A 16,131-nucleotide genomic window follows, 5' to 3' on the forward strand; every position below is an offset into this window, starting at 1 on the left:
TGCTGGGAATCCAACAGTGAGCTTGCAGGTAACCCTTCGCCACATAGACTCATGGTTAGGAGGAAGCTCTGCCCCTTCTGCTGGTGACTTGAAGGGAACCATGTGGGTGTTACTTAGTTAGCATTCCAGACCTGCTCATTCCTCTTGCTCCTTCCTATATTTCCAATCTTTCCCCATTTTTCCGGGATCTAACTTTCAATATGTTAGTAGAGTCATCCAAAGGTTTTACCTCCTGGGAAGCAAAGGACTGAGTTTATGGAATCATAAACTTCTTTCTGATATTTGATTAAAGCACCATCTTGGACACCCCCCCCCCTTTTTTTTTAACTTGGTAATTATGTGACCATGAAGTTAATCTTTTTTTTTCCTGTTCTTAGTACAATTTCTGCTTTTTTTCGTAACTTTTGGCCTCCTCACAGTTCACTGCATACACTCTTCCCTCATTACACAGAAATACCTATTTATATTTTATATGCAGAATATACATAACAGAAGAGACAAAACAGCCAAAAATATTAACATCTACTTTAAAAATTGATAAAAATTTTAATACTTTTTTTTAAGATTTTATTTTATTTATTCATGAGAGACACACACAGAGAGAGAGAGGCAGAGACATAGGCAGAGAGAGAAGCAGGCTCCCTGCAGGTAGCCCGATGTGGGATTCGATCCCAGGACTCCAGGATCACACCCTGGGCCAAAGGCAGGCGCTAAACCGCTGCGCTACCCAGGGATGCCAATACATTTTATTATGTATATATCTCCTGCTTTTATATTAGAGTTACTTTTTATTTTTATTTTTTTATTTATCCATGACAGACACAGAGAGAGGCAGAGACACGAGCAGAGGAAGAAGCAGGCTCCATGCGGGGAGCCCGATGTGGGACGCGATCCCGGGACTCCAGGATCACGCTCTGGGCTGAAGGCGGCGCTAAACCACTGGGCCACCCGGACTGCTCTCGAGTTACTTTTTAAATACTTACTTCTTTTAAACTTCTCACTTTGATTCATGGAGTTTTACACATGTAATCATTAGGAATGCCCAGGTAGCTCAGCAATTGAGCCTCTGTCTTCCGCTCATGGCGTGATCCCAGAGTCGCAGGATCGAGTCGCGCATTGGGCTCCCTGCCTGGGGCCTGCTTCTCCCTCTGCCTGTGTCTCTCCCTCTCTCTGTGTCTCTCATGAATAAATAAATAAAATATTTAAATATATATATATATATAATCATTAACTGTAATTATTGTTCTCTTTGACGCTCAAAAGAATCATGACATGGCCAGTGGGATCCCTCTATGGCTTCATTGTGCAATTAGCACGATTTCAAATATTTTTGGAAGCATCCTTTTCTTACACGTGACAAGCCTCTCCTGATTTTCCCCCGCTCTAAGACATGGAATTGACTGTGCTTCAAAAAGCCTTGGTTTCTGTTTAAGGAACATAAGAGAATCCAAAATCTGGATGTTGTATTTGGTAGTGAATAAAGTTATTTCCAGGTGACAGATCTGAAGATTGTTCCTTTTAAATCCATCAGTTTGGGGTGCCTGGGTGGCTCAGTTGGTTAAGCAACTGCCTTTGGTTCAGGTGATGATCCCAGGAGGATGGAGTTTGCCTGCTCAGTGGGGATTCTCTCCCTCGCCCACTGCCCCTCCCCCCACTCATATGTGCGTGCTCTTGCACCAGGAGACATTCTCTTTCTCAAATGAATAAATAAATCTTTAAAGAAAAAAAAACCTTTCAATTTTTATCCAACTGGAAATTACTTTGGTTCTAACATAAAAATATACTTCCTTAATATACCATATACTTCCTTTTTTAACCTTTTGCCAAATCTATAATTATAACCTCTTCTCTTTTATAATCTTTATTTGAATCACCTATCACCATTCAGATGTCTCTTGACTGATGCAAATTTGTTTGAATTGTGTTTTTTTTTTTTTTTGGTCCAAAATAAATTCAGTATTTATTACAGTATTCAACTGTAAGAAAGATTTTCCAGTTAACTGTTATTATCTATACCGTGGTTATTTATAAATGCCTTGTGTTCTTCTTCAATTCCAATCCTTTTTTGTAAGAATCTTGGTATAAATATAAAATAAATGAATAGTTTAGTGTTGTAATCAAGTTAAACTTGGTAACAAAGCAACTCCTACATATTTCATGATTTATTATTGTGGGAATAATTCAACACGTATGGAAAAGTTTGTATAAATGGTGATAATTACATATGAAGATGGTATGTTTAAGGGTTAGATGGTAGGAGAGATGGAGAAAAATATGGGTAGGAGCAAGAAGTTACTTGAAGGGCCCATTGAACAGTTCTAGAATGGTAACTCAGCAACACCAACATAATACCCTTCATGTTATCAGCACAAGGGCCAGGGGCCTCTTCCCAACTGTAAGTCCAGGAGAGAAGGGCCTCCTGCATGCTCATTGTTAGATCCCCTGTGTGTGGCACAATATCTGATACAGAGAAAATGCTCAATATGTATTTGTGGAAGGAGGGAAGGAAGGACAGCATGCAGAAAGGAAAGAAAGGAGTAACTAATATATGACATGTTTATATTTCCAGTTATCCCAAACAATTTCATCAATGCATAACAAAAGGCGGGATTCCTGGATGGCTCAGCTGTTGAGCAGTTGAGCGTCTGCTTTCAGCTCAGGGCATGATCCTGGGGTCTAGGAATGTAGTCCTACATCAGGCTCCCTGAGAGGAGCCGACTTCTTCCTCTGCCTGTCTCTGCCTCTCTCTCTGTGTGTGTCTCTCATGAATAAATACTTTAAAAAAATCGTTTTAAAAAATGCATAACAAAAGGCAATACAACCAATTATACAATACTGTAAATCTAAAAATACATGATTTCAGGAAATCCCCTATGAAAGGTATAGGCATGACAGACAAGTAACACTGATGGAGCAAGTAAGGTTTAATGATTTAAAGGGGTCAAAAAAAAATTTTTTTAATTAAAGGGGTCAAACTTCTATGTCGTGTGTGATTCCACTCGTATGAAATGCCCGGAATAGGCAAAGCCATGCAGACAAAAAGTAGATTGGTGGTTGCCTAGGGCTTAAAGGAGGGGGATAATGGAGGGCGTATGCTAACCAGTTTATTATTGTAGCGATGAAAATGTTCTTTTCTTTTCTTTTCTTTTCTTTTCTTTTCTTTTCTTTTCTTTTCTTTTCTTTTCTTTTCTTGTTTTTTAAGCAGGCTCCATGTATAATTTGGGGCTTGAACTCATGATCCTGAGATAAAGAGTCACATGCTCTACTGACTGAACCAATCAGGTGCCCCTCGATGAAAATGTTTTAACATTGATTGTAGTAATGGTGGCACAATTCTGAAGATACTAAAAACCATTGAATTGTATATTTTAAACGGTCAGTTGTAATAGTATGTGAATTTTATCTTAGTAAAGCTGTTATGAAAGTAGGGGCAGCCCGATGTCTGGCAGCTCAGGTTCAGAAGGGGCCACAAGGCCCCGACCCCAGCCAAGAATCAATTATAAATAACTCCAACCTATGTAAATAGCCAAACTTAAGTAACCTACAACCCAGGCCAATATGGAGTGGTATTGTTTTAATTTGGGGTCTACTAATAAAATTACTATAACCCTAGAAAAATATCAAAATAAACACAGAGTAATGAAAAGATTAAATCTAAAAAAAAAAGAAAAGATTAAATCTATGGTTTTAATATATTTTTAAAGATTTTATTTATTTATTTATTTATTTATTTATTTATTTATTTATTTAAGAGACAGAAAGTATGAGTAGGGTGAGGGGCAGAGGGAGAAGTAGACTCCCCACTGAGCAGGGAGCCCAATGCCAAGCTCAATCCTGGGACTCCAGGATCATAACCTGAGCCAAAGGCAGACGCTTAACCGACTGAGCCAGCTAGGTGTCCCTATGGTTTCAATATTTTAAAATTAGGGACAGCTGGGTGACTCAGCGGTTGAGCATCTGCCTTTGGCTCAGGGTGGGATCCCAGGGTCCAGGATTGAGTCCTACATCAGGCTCCCTGCATGGAGCCTGTTTCTCCCTCTGCCTGTGTCTCTGCCTCTCTCTCTCTCTGTCTCTCATGAATAAATAAATAAAATTAAAATATGTATATTTTAAAATTAGATTTAAACGTAGTTCTAGCCTTTGTGATTATTTTACTTTGTGTTTTCTTTTTTTTTTTCAAGATTTTATTTAAAGGTAGACGCTCAATCACTAAGCCACCCAGGCATCCCTACTTTTGTGTTTCTGTCTGCCATTTGGTGTGTTAGGATGTTTGAAACGTTCAAAGAATTGATCTTACTAGGTTATGAATATAATTTGGGTTGTTTAAGGGAGTTTAATTAAGTTTATGTAGTGATCATTAAGATGGACTCCCGAACCCTCATTCACTCTGGGATAATTAGTAAAAGCCAAATGGCAGTCCCATTCTCCTTGCCAGTGATTGGTCTAGGAATAGGCAGGTGGCACAACTCTGACCAAGATGTAAGTAAAAGTCCACCGTGGGACTTCTGGGAGAGGTTTCCATGGTCTTGTCTCCCCACCTCCCCAAAAAGGAAATAAAAGTCCCACTTCCTTCTCTGAAATGTTGTGTCTGGATATGATAATGTCATTGCAGTAGCCACGTTGTGACAAGCCTAGGAGTGCTGCCAATACATGGACAAGGGCGGAACCAAGGGAATCCCAACAAAGCGGAGCTTGAGCCCAGATGTACTGCATCCACAGCCCACTTCAGGCTTCATCTTTTGTGAGATAATACATTTCCTTGTTATTTAAGCCACTCCAAGTTAGGGTTTTCTGTTATTGTCACCCCGAAGAAATAAAAGTTGTAATCAGGATTTTTTTTTAAGATTTTATTCATTTATTCATGAGAGACATAGAGAGAGACAGAGACAGGCAGAGGGAGAAGCAGGCTCCATGCAGGGAGCCGGACGTGGGACTCGATCCCAGGTCTCCAGGATCACGCCCTGGGCTGAAGGCAGTGCTAAACCCCTGAGCCACCCGGGCTGCCCTATAATCAGGATTTAAATGTAAAAATGTAGTTGAAGAAAGTTTTGTCTTCTAAATTTTATTAGGCATGTAAATTTGATAAATCGAGCATCAGTTGTCTTGATACTGGAAGTTGCAGAGAGTATTACTCTGCACACACAGGAGCCCCTTGGACTTTAAAGTGCCAACAGACAAATTTCAAAGACGGATTCATTCCTTTGATCCTCCTACGGAAACTTACTGTAGCATGACACATGTCTTCAACTGTGGCATTAAATAGAGACTCAGAGGAGTGGGTGGGTGGCTTGGTGGTTGAACATCTGCCTTTAGCTCAGGTCATGATCCTGGGGTCTTGGAATGGAGTCCCATACCAGGCTTCCCGTGGGGAGCCTGCTTCTCCCTCTGCTTAGGTTTCTGCCTCTCTGTGTGTCTCATGAATAAATATATAAAATATTTTTAAAAATATATATATATATATTTTTTAATAGAGACTTAAAGAAGACATATCTGCAGGGATCACAAATACTGACTTCTGGTATCATTTCTGGTGGAGAAAGAGAAGTTAGAGAACCCAAAGGAACAAAATACAAGTAGTCATGCTCTCCATCAATGACCAAAGGAGACTACACAAACCAAGAGTCACAACCCAAATGCTTTCAGGGTTCAGGTGATTTCTGTGACTGACGTTGAGTGGAAGTGAGGCAGGAGGAAATGGTGGTCCCACCTAGAGGGAGCACCTCCACCCAGACGCAGATAATGTTACAACAAGGAAAAGCTACAGATTCGATGTTGCCAGATCTTCCAGTTTTCAGGAAAAGCCGGAAACCCGGATCATGTGAATTTTTAGATAAAGGCAACCAATTCAACTTCATTTTTTTGAAGGTTTTATTTATTTATTCATGAGAGACACACACATAGAGAGAGGCAGAGACACAGGCAGAGGGAGGAGCAGGCTCCATGCAGGGAGCCTGATGCAGGACTCGATCCTGAGTCTCCAGGATCACACCCTGGGCTGAAGGCGGCGCTAAACGGCTGAGCCACCTGGGCTGCCCAACCAATTCAGCTTCAAAAACAAAAACAAGGGGATCCCTGGGTGGCTCAGTCATTTAGCGCCCGCCTTTGGCCCAGGGCGCAGTCCTGGAGTCCTGGGATTGAGTCCCGCATCAGGCTCCCGGCATGGAGCCTGCTTCTCCCTCCTCCTGTGTCTCTGCCTCTCTCTCTCTCTGTCTATCATGAATAAATGAATAAATAAATCCTAAAAAAAAAAAAAAACAATAAATTGTGTGGCCAAAAAAACACATCTATAGCCTGTCCACAGGCTGCCAGTTTGTAATGTTGCCGCAGAGGTTTACAACATGCCCATAGAGTAGAATGTGAAAATTGAGACATCTGCCCTGTGCTGCAAACCAGGGCCAACATTTTTTTATTTATTTATTTATTTATTTATTTATTTATTTATTTATTTATTTATTTATGATAGTCACAGAGAGAGAGAGAGAGAGAGAGAGAGAGGCAGAGACATAGGCAGAGGGAGAAGCAGGCTCCATGCACCGGGAGCCCAATGTGGGATTCGATCCCGGGTCTCCGGGATCGCGCCCTGGGCCAAAGGCAGGCGCTAAACCGCTGCGCCACCCAGGGATCCAGGGCCAACATTTCTATCCCACAGGTGCTTCTTCGACACTTAGATTCAGGGCTACCTAGCTGGAAAGATATGATTCATATCAATAGTCCAGCCAGAAGGATTAGCTGCAAAATGCACCTGCAAAGCTGAGTGAATGATCTGTCACATGGGGCTGTTTAAATGTTTTCCTCTGCTTCTATGCTGAAGACTGACACACAGGTTGCATTTCAATCCTTGCCAGACCCCAGTTGCATAACAGTGATTAGCCACCAATGTGATCAGTCCTGCTGAACTCGTTTGCTGTGTTCCTAGGCTTTCTAAATTAGGATCAACCATTCACTCACAGATGAAAAAAATTAGAAAGAGAGAGAGAGAGAGAGAGAAACTGCTCATCACCGGAGTCTCATCACACATCCCTGGAGCTTCCCAGCTTAGCCCAGCACAGTCCGCAGTCTGCAGGGGTCACATGACAAATATTCCCTGGTTTCTCGAAGATAAGAGTAGACCCAAGGCCTGTGAATGCCTCTGACTCATAGAAAAATTTGCTCATTTTCATGGTCTAGTGTGTTATTTTAAAATATGTGTGATATGACACATTGTAACAGGAGGAACTTAGGTTAGATATTGAGGACAATTTCCTGACTAAAAGATTGTGAAACATTAGAGCAGGTTATGAATGAGGAAGTAGAGGCTTCATCTATGCAGGACTTTTCTGCTAGGGTAAACGCCTGATTCTGTTGGTCAGATGCTATCACTGAAGTCCGTGGTGTTTGTATGAGACATCTCCTCCAGCCTGCTCTTCACTCTTAATAAGAGCTGCCATTTATAAAGGGTCAACATGGGCAGCCCAGGTGGCTCAGCGGGTTTAGCGCCACCTCCAGCCCAGGGCGTGATCCCGGAGACCCGGGATCGAGTCCCACATCGGGCTCCCTGCATGGAGCCTGTTTCTCCCTCTGCCTGTGTCTCTGCCTCTCTCTCTGTGTGTGTCTCTATAAATAAATAAATAAAACGTTTAAAAAAAAAAAATAAAGGGTCAACATGCTCACTTTTGTAGGTCCTTATCAAGTCCTCATAGAAACCCAGTCAGACAAATTATCCCCATTTTTGCGGACAAGGAAGCTGAACCTCAGGGAGATTAAATAAATTGCCGAAGGTCACCCCAGCAGGCTAAGATTAGAACCCATCTCTGTGTGGTTTCCAAGTCCAGGCCCTTTCTATAAGGCCTTGTGGCTGCAATTCCCTTGGCAGAGTACCCGTGACTACCTGGGGGAATAGAGACCAAAGGGCAGTTCAGACAAGGAAAATATTATCCAAAACAGTTGGGAGAGCCCTGCTGAGACCCAAAAAGGAAATTAGTGTCAGGAAGAGAGATAAGATGCCAACCAGGGAGGATACAGAGACACAAAGGAGAGGCAAGGTCAGAACCTGGAAGCCAAGGGATATCCTTCTAGAAAGAGTTTGCGCTGACTTAGACGGTCCAGGAAGTTGAAGATAGTGAACAAGGAGTTCCTTTTAAGCAACACTCAGCTTGTGCTGCTGAGCCTGCCAAGCACCAGGCTGGATGTTGCTGACCCGCCCAGCTCAGATTTTCCTTTGGTGACTCCTGACTTGCTAACGGTGCCCTTGGACAATTCCCGTTCCCCGTCCCACCCACCAGCCATTGTCTTTGATGTACAGGAGCTGAAACTCTTTCCAACAATAACTCTGCAATGTGGTCCAGTGTTGATGCTTATGTTCAGAATACCTGTAACAGTGTAACTTTCCTTCTCTGAAATATGGTTCCTTTTGTTTCTGCCCTGCTAGGGTTCCTGGAATAGCATCATTGCTACAACATAAGAGAGGGCAGGTTGCAAACTAGTTAGTCCCTATAGCCCCAATATATTATACGTTAAGCTACACCGACTTTCCTATTTAACACTTGCTGCTGAGAAGAGTTAGAGCCTATAATGTAAACTCAGCAAAGGAGCAGCTCCAAGACAACTCTGGAGAGGGTGGCCACCCATACCTTATTTCAAGAGGTCATCTGGGTCACACTTTTGTTTTATTGAAGTATAATTAACATACAGTGTTATAGTAGTTTCAGGTATACAACATAATGATCTGACAACCCTATACATTACTTAGTGCTCCCCACAAGTGTAGTCACCATCAGTTAGCAAGCAATGCTATTACAATCTTAAGTGGCTATATTTCCCTATGCTGTACTTTTAATTTTCCATGACTTATTTATTTTAGAACTGGGAGTTTGTAGCTTCTAAGAGCTTGTTTTCCCAGACTCCAGTTGGCCTTAGAAGCTCCAGACTCTGCTCAAATAGGAAATCTAAGGAAATGAGCACAACCAAGGAGACACAGGAGAACAGACTCATTGGGCTGAGTTTCTGGCTGTTTGGCTGGAACTGATATCCAGTTCCTTTCCTTAAACTCCAAATTTCCTGGAAGCTCAAGCCTCGAGGATCAGAAGGCAGGCCCAAATCTGTCCTGCTAGTCTGTGCCTTTGGCAAATTTTTTCATTCTATCTGTATTTTCCTGAAGCACATTCCTCTATAATAAGGGTGGAGAGAGAAAAATAAAGCAGAAATTAAATACATAAATCAGGACCTTTTTTTTTTTTTTTTGCCCTGACTAGTCTTAGCTTGGCCAGGTCAATAAATCAATGCAAGGACACATTTGCCTGAAATTACTTATCTCACCCCATTCTCCACTCACTATGAAAAAAAGCCAGAGCTGACTTATCCGTGACTCCAATGGAAGTTAAAGCTCTCCAAAGCCTGCTGAGAATTTGGCCTAGGGATTAACAGAATTCTGGGGAATTCTTTGGATTTTAGGTTCATTCAGTTATCCCACAATCATTTATTGGGTACCACCTATTTTCTAGGTGCTGAGTTCGGAGTGGTGGAGTGCTCCAGAGATGACAAAAGCATAGATTCTGCTCTCTAGCTGCTCAGGGTGTAGAAGAGAGACAAAGCGTGAATTAGATGACTATAGATAGAAAATACTAAGTGCCATGAGAGAGAGAACCACATAATAATCATCACTTATATTTGAATGGGACTTTCTGAAGTCAGTTTCCTTGCATTATCTCATTTGCTCCTCAGCACACCTGTGGTAGACCTCGGCAGTGATTCTTGTCCAGCATCCTCTCACCATTCTGATAAGTACCCTAACTTCTCACTGGAGAATTTCCATCTACCCATTCATGTCCCATGTGCTGTTGCCGGACTAACTACACCCCAGCATCTGAGGTAGGACAAGTCTCCTCCTGGCTCCAGCCGATCCAAGCACCCAATTCTCCTAGCCATCATGACCATCTCAAGGACGGGAACATGACCCATTAAGAGCAATGAGAATTAGTTGGGATTTCTGCAGAAGTCCTCAAGCTTGTCTGCTGGAGTCAAAGCAGAAAGACTCGGTTCTGGGACGGCTGACAGACATCTTGTCACTCTTTAAACCTGAGCCTGAAGGCGGCAGTAAAACGCAGAGCTGAAAGGAGTATAAGAGTCCAGATGAGGGATCCCTGGGTGGTGCAGTGGTTTAGCGCCTGCCTTTGGCCCAGGACGCGATCCTGGAGACCCGGGATCGAGTCCCACATCGGGCTCCCGGTGCATGGAGCCTGCTTCTCCCTCTGCCTATGTCTCCGCCTCTCTCTCTCTCTCTCTCTCTGTGTGTGACTATCATAAATAAATAAAAATTTAAAAAAAAAGATTAAAAAAAAAAAAGAGTCCAGATGATATCATTTGAGCTCTGAATTCACCAATGCCTGAAACCGTCTCTGCCCCTAGACTTTTCACCTATGCAAACCAATAAGGGCCCTTTTGTCAGAAGCCGATATAGGTTGGGTTTTCTGTCAGTTGAAACAAAAAGAGTCGTGAAAAAGCTCTAACTCTATGAGATAAGTATTTCCATCTCTATGTTATGAAAGAAAAATAGAAGGTCACATAAGTGAAAAAGGAACAGCTAAGAAGTAGTAGAACCCCATCTCAAACACACAAATCCTGATATAAATTTCTAGGTTCAGTCTTTCATACCACAGCTGCTTCCCTCAGTCACAGAAATCCTGTGGAAGAACAGATAAGTAGGTGGGAAAGATTAGTTCGGCTTCATAGGAGCACCAATTTAGCTGGACTTTGAAAGACAGGTCAAATTCCACCCGAGCTGATGGCAAAAGTACTATGGGTAAAGGGAGCGTCATTTGCAAGGTCTTGGAGATGAGAAACTCAGGGGTAGCTGGACAATAGCAAATACTTCAGTTTGTCAAATGCATTGGGTGTATAAGAGAAGATAACAGAAAGCTGATTTATGATCAGAATGTTTGGGGAACTTGAAATTTATCCTGAAGGTCAGAAATTTCCAAACCACACTTTATTAAAGCTTGGCTTCAAGTGACCAGAACTCAATTTTGGCTAGCTTAGTTGTACAAGATCTTGGGGATGAGGTCCAGGAAAGAAGATTCAAAAGAACCCAGTGAGGAGAAAGAGTCAAATTCTTGGCTTTGAGTTCCAAAATGGTATCTTGAAACCAGGACAATATGATGGAGCTCAAGCAGGACTTGCCTCCTTGAAAGGCCTCCCTTTTTCTGTCAAACAAATAAATAAAATCTTTAAAAATAAATAAATAAAAACAAAAAAAATCACAGGTGTTTAGTTACATCAAAAGCTGCCAAATAGTCAAGAACAATTAGGACAGAGAAATGTCCATTGGATTTAGCAAGCTAGAAATTATGAGTGAATTTGACTTCATAATTTCAGTAGAGGAGTGGAGAACAGAAACCAGGTGTGAGGAGGTTGAAAGCAACACAAGGAAGTAAATTTATATCTCCAAAAACCCCTTTGCTTCAAACACATGGCCTTGACATTTAAAATGGAAAAAATGGAAAAAAAATTAAAAAGAAAAATGATTTTTAAAAAAGACATAGCCGAACTCTCACATATCTCTATGAACCAAAAATGGAATAGAAACACAGTGCAATGAGTAAGGTGAAGCGTCAGGCTTAGGAGCTCTGAGTCTAGAAGCTGGACAGTGGAAGCTGGACAAAAGGTCAGCTCCTATGGGGACAAAGTTCTCCCTCAGTGTGGGAGACTGATGCTTGCAGCTCCATATCAGAGGCTGATGGGGGCTCCATGACTTATTTAAAAAACAAAACAAAACAAAAACTGAGGGTGCCTGGGTGGCTCGGTTGGTAGAGCATCTGCCTTTGGCTCAGGTCCAGATCCCAGGGTCCTGGGATTGAGCCCTACATCCGGCCTCCTACTCTGCAGGTAGCCTGCTTCTCCCTCTCCCTCTCCCTCTGCCTGCAGCTCCCCCCTACTTGTGCTCTCACTCTCTCAGATAAATAAATAAAATCTTAAAAAAAAAAAAAAACCCTGAAGAAAATAGCTGTTAGTCTGTGGGATTGTATCTTTATTAGAGCCCAGGGTGGTGAGAAATGAAGAGAAATTATCAAGTCACCTGCTGGCCCCATGACTAGACACATCATATCCCTAATATCCAGGGATGCAGAAGCATGAGCAGAGGCCCTGGCTTTATGCTGACACCCAGAGAGCCAGATGGAAGCATCCTGGCATCCTGGGCAGGGATGAGGGGAAAGTAAGAGAGACAGAGAGAGAGAGAGAGAGAGAGAAATCAAACAAAAAAACAAAAACAAATACTTTCTCACTCAAAAGCTTATGAACCATAATTCCAAAATATATGAAAGGACCTACTGGTGGGAAAGCTAGGCTTTGATATGAACAATCAGATCAGAAAATTTCTCAAATTTCCTCTGGAAATTTGTAAAACAGTATAAAAAGACCTTAAAAGAGTACATTGAACATGTTCAGAGATGAATGTACACCTTTCATTTCAAAAGGAAAGTGTGAAGCAAAAATAAGCTGAAATGAAACAACATGAACGAGAACCAATTAGAAATCCTTGAAATGAAAAATACCCTAGGGACACCTGGCAGGCTCAGTCAGTAGAGCGTGCAACTCTTGATCTCAGGGTCTTAAGTTCAAGCCTCACGTTGAGGGTAGAGGTTATTTAAAAAAAGAAAAGAAAAATACCCTAACTGAAATCGAAGGGGCTATAAATAGGAGGAATTCTAGAGTAAGCTACTCTCAAATAGTATATTAGAAAACTGGAAGAGGGACAGAGGAATTCACTCAGAACATAGCATGAATAAAAACGAAAAACACAGAGAAAGCAAGAAAGCAAGAAAGAAGGAAGGAAGGAAGGAAGGAAGGAAGGAAGGAAGGAAGGAAGGAAGGAAGAAAAAAGAAAGAAAGAAAGAAAGAAGAAAGAAAGAAAGAAAGAAAGAAAGAAAGAAAGAAAGAAGAAAGAAAGAAAGAAAGAAAGAAAGAAAGAAAGAAAGAAAGAAAGAAAGAAAGAAAGAAAGAAGAGAGCAATTAAAAATAGGCAGAACAGGGATCCCTGGGTGGCTCAGCGGTGTGACCCTGGAGACCCGGATCGAGTCCCACATCAGGCTCCCTGAATGGAGCCTGCTTCTCCCTCTGCCTGTGTCTCTGCCTCTCTCTCTCTCTGTCTCTCATGAATAAATAAAGTCTTAAAACACACACACACACACACACACACAAAACCCCCAAAACTCTTTAAAAAATATGCAGAATAGGGGCGCCTGGGTGGCTCAGCCCACTAAGTGTCTGACTTCTGCTCAAGTCATGATCCCAGGGTGGTGTGGATCCAGCCCTGCATCTCATTGGGCTCCCTGCTCAGTGGGGAGTCTGCTTCTCCCTCTGCCTCTCCCCACCAGCTTGTGCCCTCTCTCCTCTCAAATAAGTAAATAAATATTTAAAACTTTAAAACATATGCAGAATAGAAGATAAATATGTATATAGTAAGAGTTCCAGAGAAAGAGAATTGAGAGGAATGACAGAAAAGGCAATATTTGAAGAGAAAATTACTGAATTTTTTTCCAGAATTGAAGAAAAAGCCCTAGGAATGAAAGAAATTTATAATCAGCCAAATTATTATTCATGAGTGTTGGGGGAGAGAGGATCTCAGTGTATAAAAACTAAGAAATGGGGATCCCTGGGTGGCGCAGCGGTTTGGCGCCTGCCTTTGGCCCAGGGCGCGATCCTGGAGACCCGGGATTGAATCCCACGTCGGGCTCCCGGTGCATGGAGCCTGCTTCTCCCTCTGCCTGTGTCTCTGCCTCTCTCTCTCTCTCTCTCTCTCTCTCTCTATCATTAATAAAAAATTAAAAAAAAATCTTTTAAAAAAAACTAAGAAATGTTTGCTACTCACAGGCTCTTACTAAATGTACTACTGGATTTTGATTCTAACACATGCATCTGTTCATATGTTAGCATCTCCAAAATCATAATGTGTATTACAATCAATCAGCAACTTTTATTCTTAGTTTTATTTTCTCTTAAAAAAATTCTAGGGACTTCTGGGTGGCTCAGTGGTTAAGTGTCTGCCTTTGGCTCGGGGCGTGATCCTGGAGCCCCGGGATTGAGTCCTACGTCGGGCTCCCTGTGTGGAGCCTGCTTCTCCCTCTGCCTGTGTCTCTGCCTCTCTACCCCTCCATGTCTCTTATGAATAAATAAAATCTTTTAAAAAATCTTTTATTTGCTTAGTTTTCTTTGTACTTAACCTAATGTGCCATCAAACGTTCCATCAGCTGCGCAAATCTGCTCCCATTAAGCACTCTGTGCCATCTACTTAAGGAGGTGTCCCTGGAGCCCTCTGACTTGCTCCAGAAAGAGCTGTTCTCAAAGCCTGTGGCATCATTGTTACCTTAGCTTTTCTTTTTTAAAGATTTTATTTATTTATTCATGAGAGACATAGAGAGAGAGGCAGAGACACAGGCAGAGGGAGAAGCAGGTTCCCCGCAGGGAGCCTGATGTGAGACTTGATCCCAGGACCCCAGGATCACACCCTGAGTCAAAGGCAGATGCTCAACCACTGAGCCACCCAGGATTCCCTACTACCTTAGATTTTCTATTCAGCATCATGTTGGTGATTTCCTTCACCTCTGTCTTGTGATGAGGACCTGGTCTCCTGGTTTCTCTTATTCCTCCCCCTTGGTTTGTCCCCTTGTTTTAGTGGAGCAAATTCTCCTATTATGTCCCAACAGTGCACTGGAAGGAACATTTCAGACTTTGCATGTCTGAAAGTATTTTTTTTTCCTACCCTCAGTCAATAGCTTGGTAGGGTTAAAATTCTAAGTTGGAAATTATTTTTTTCCTCAGTATTTTGTGTTTTTTTTTTTTAAAGATTATTTATTTATTTATCCATGACACACACACACACACACACAGAGGCAGAGACACAGGCAGAGCGAGAAGCAGGCCCCATGCAGGAAGCTCAATATGGGATTCAATCCTGCTACTCCAGGATCACGCTCTGAGACAAAGGCAGACACTTAACCCCTGAGCCACCCAGATGTCCCATGACCCCTTATCTTTTAAAAGAATTGATCCAAAAAAAAAAAAAAAAAAGAATTGATCCAGCTGTTGTATGGAGAATAGACTGAAAGTAGGCGGGTGAGGGAAGAAGCAGGGACACTAGAGTTTATGTTATATTTTGTGGCAAAAGAAACTCCCCCATAACTTAGAGGCTTAAAAAACAAACTCTTAATATTACTCATGGTTCTATGGGTTAGGAATTTGGACCAAGCACAGCCTGGCTAGCAATTTCCGCTGTGCCTGGGATATCCACTATGGCTTCTTTATTCACGTTTGTTCACAAATAGCTGAGGGCCAGCTGCAACAGGAGTGTGGGATAAATGTCTGGCTGTTGCTGTTGATTAGACTTCAATGGTTCACCTCTAGGTTGTCTCATAGCCTCCCCCTCTTCATGTGGCTTCTCTAGCACAGTAGCCAGACTTCTTACATGGCAGCTCCAAGCTGTGGGGTCTTCTTGGGTTTTTGTTTTATTTTTTAAAGATTTTATTTATTTGAGAGAGAGCATGAGTAAGGGGAAGGGGCAGAAGAAGAGGAAGAGAGAATCTGAAGCAGACTCTGCTGAGTGTGGAGCCTGACGTGGAGCATGAGGTCACGACCCCAAGATCATGATCCAAGTTGAAACCAAGAGTTGGGTGCTTCACTGACTGAGTCACCCAGGAGCCCCAGGGCTATGGGGCCTTCTTAAGGCTTTGGCTCATCACCAGCAAGCATCAATTCTCCACATTCTCTTATTTAAAGCAGAACACAGGCCAGCCTGGATTTGAGGAAACGGGCCCCTCAAGAACATGAATACAGGGATACCTGGGTGGCTCAGTGGTTGAGCATCTGCCTTTGGCTCAGGGCGTGATCCCAGAGTCTGGGATCGAGTCCCACATCAGGCTCCCTGCGGGGAGCCTGCTTCTCCCTCTGCCTGTGTCTCTGCCTCTCTCTGTCTCTCATGAATAAATAAATAAAATCTTAAAAAAAAAAACAAAAAACATGAATACAGGAACAACTTTAAAAAAAGAAAAAGAAAAAAGGGGCCCTGGCTGGCTCAGTCAGTAAAGCATGCAACTCATGATCTCAGGATCATGAGTTCAATTCCCACATTGGGGTAGAACCTAGTTTAAAAAAGAAGAAGAA

General features: G+C 42.3%; 1 long non-coding RNA gene across 4 annotated transcripts in view; it reads left to right on the plus strand.

Moving 5' to 3' along the window:
* The window catches only part of LOC144294691 (uncharacterized), an 84,197-nt gene that overhangs the window by 64,645 nt on the left and 3,421 nt on the right, over positions 1-16,131 (plus strand). For 2 of the 4 annotated variants that reach the window (XR_013362087.1, XR_013362085.1), the window contains one exon: positions 4,613-4,741. This is a non-coding gene — a long non-coding RNA (uncharacterized LOC144294691). Of the gene's footprint in view, positions 1-4,612; positions 4,742-5,471; positions 5,833-9,699; positions 10,262-16,131 lie in introns of those variants that run through there. The other 2 variants (XR_013362088.1, XR_013362086.1) reach the window with 2 other exon arrangements.

The sequence above is a fragment of the Canis aureus genome, chromosome 23 (genome assembly GCF_053574225.1).
Source record: "Canis aureus isolate CA01 chromosome 23, VMU_Caureus_v.1.0, whole genome shotgun sequence".
NCBI lineage: Eukaryota > Metazoa > Chordata > Mammalia > Carnivora > Canidae > Canis > Canis aureus.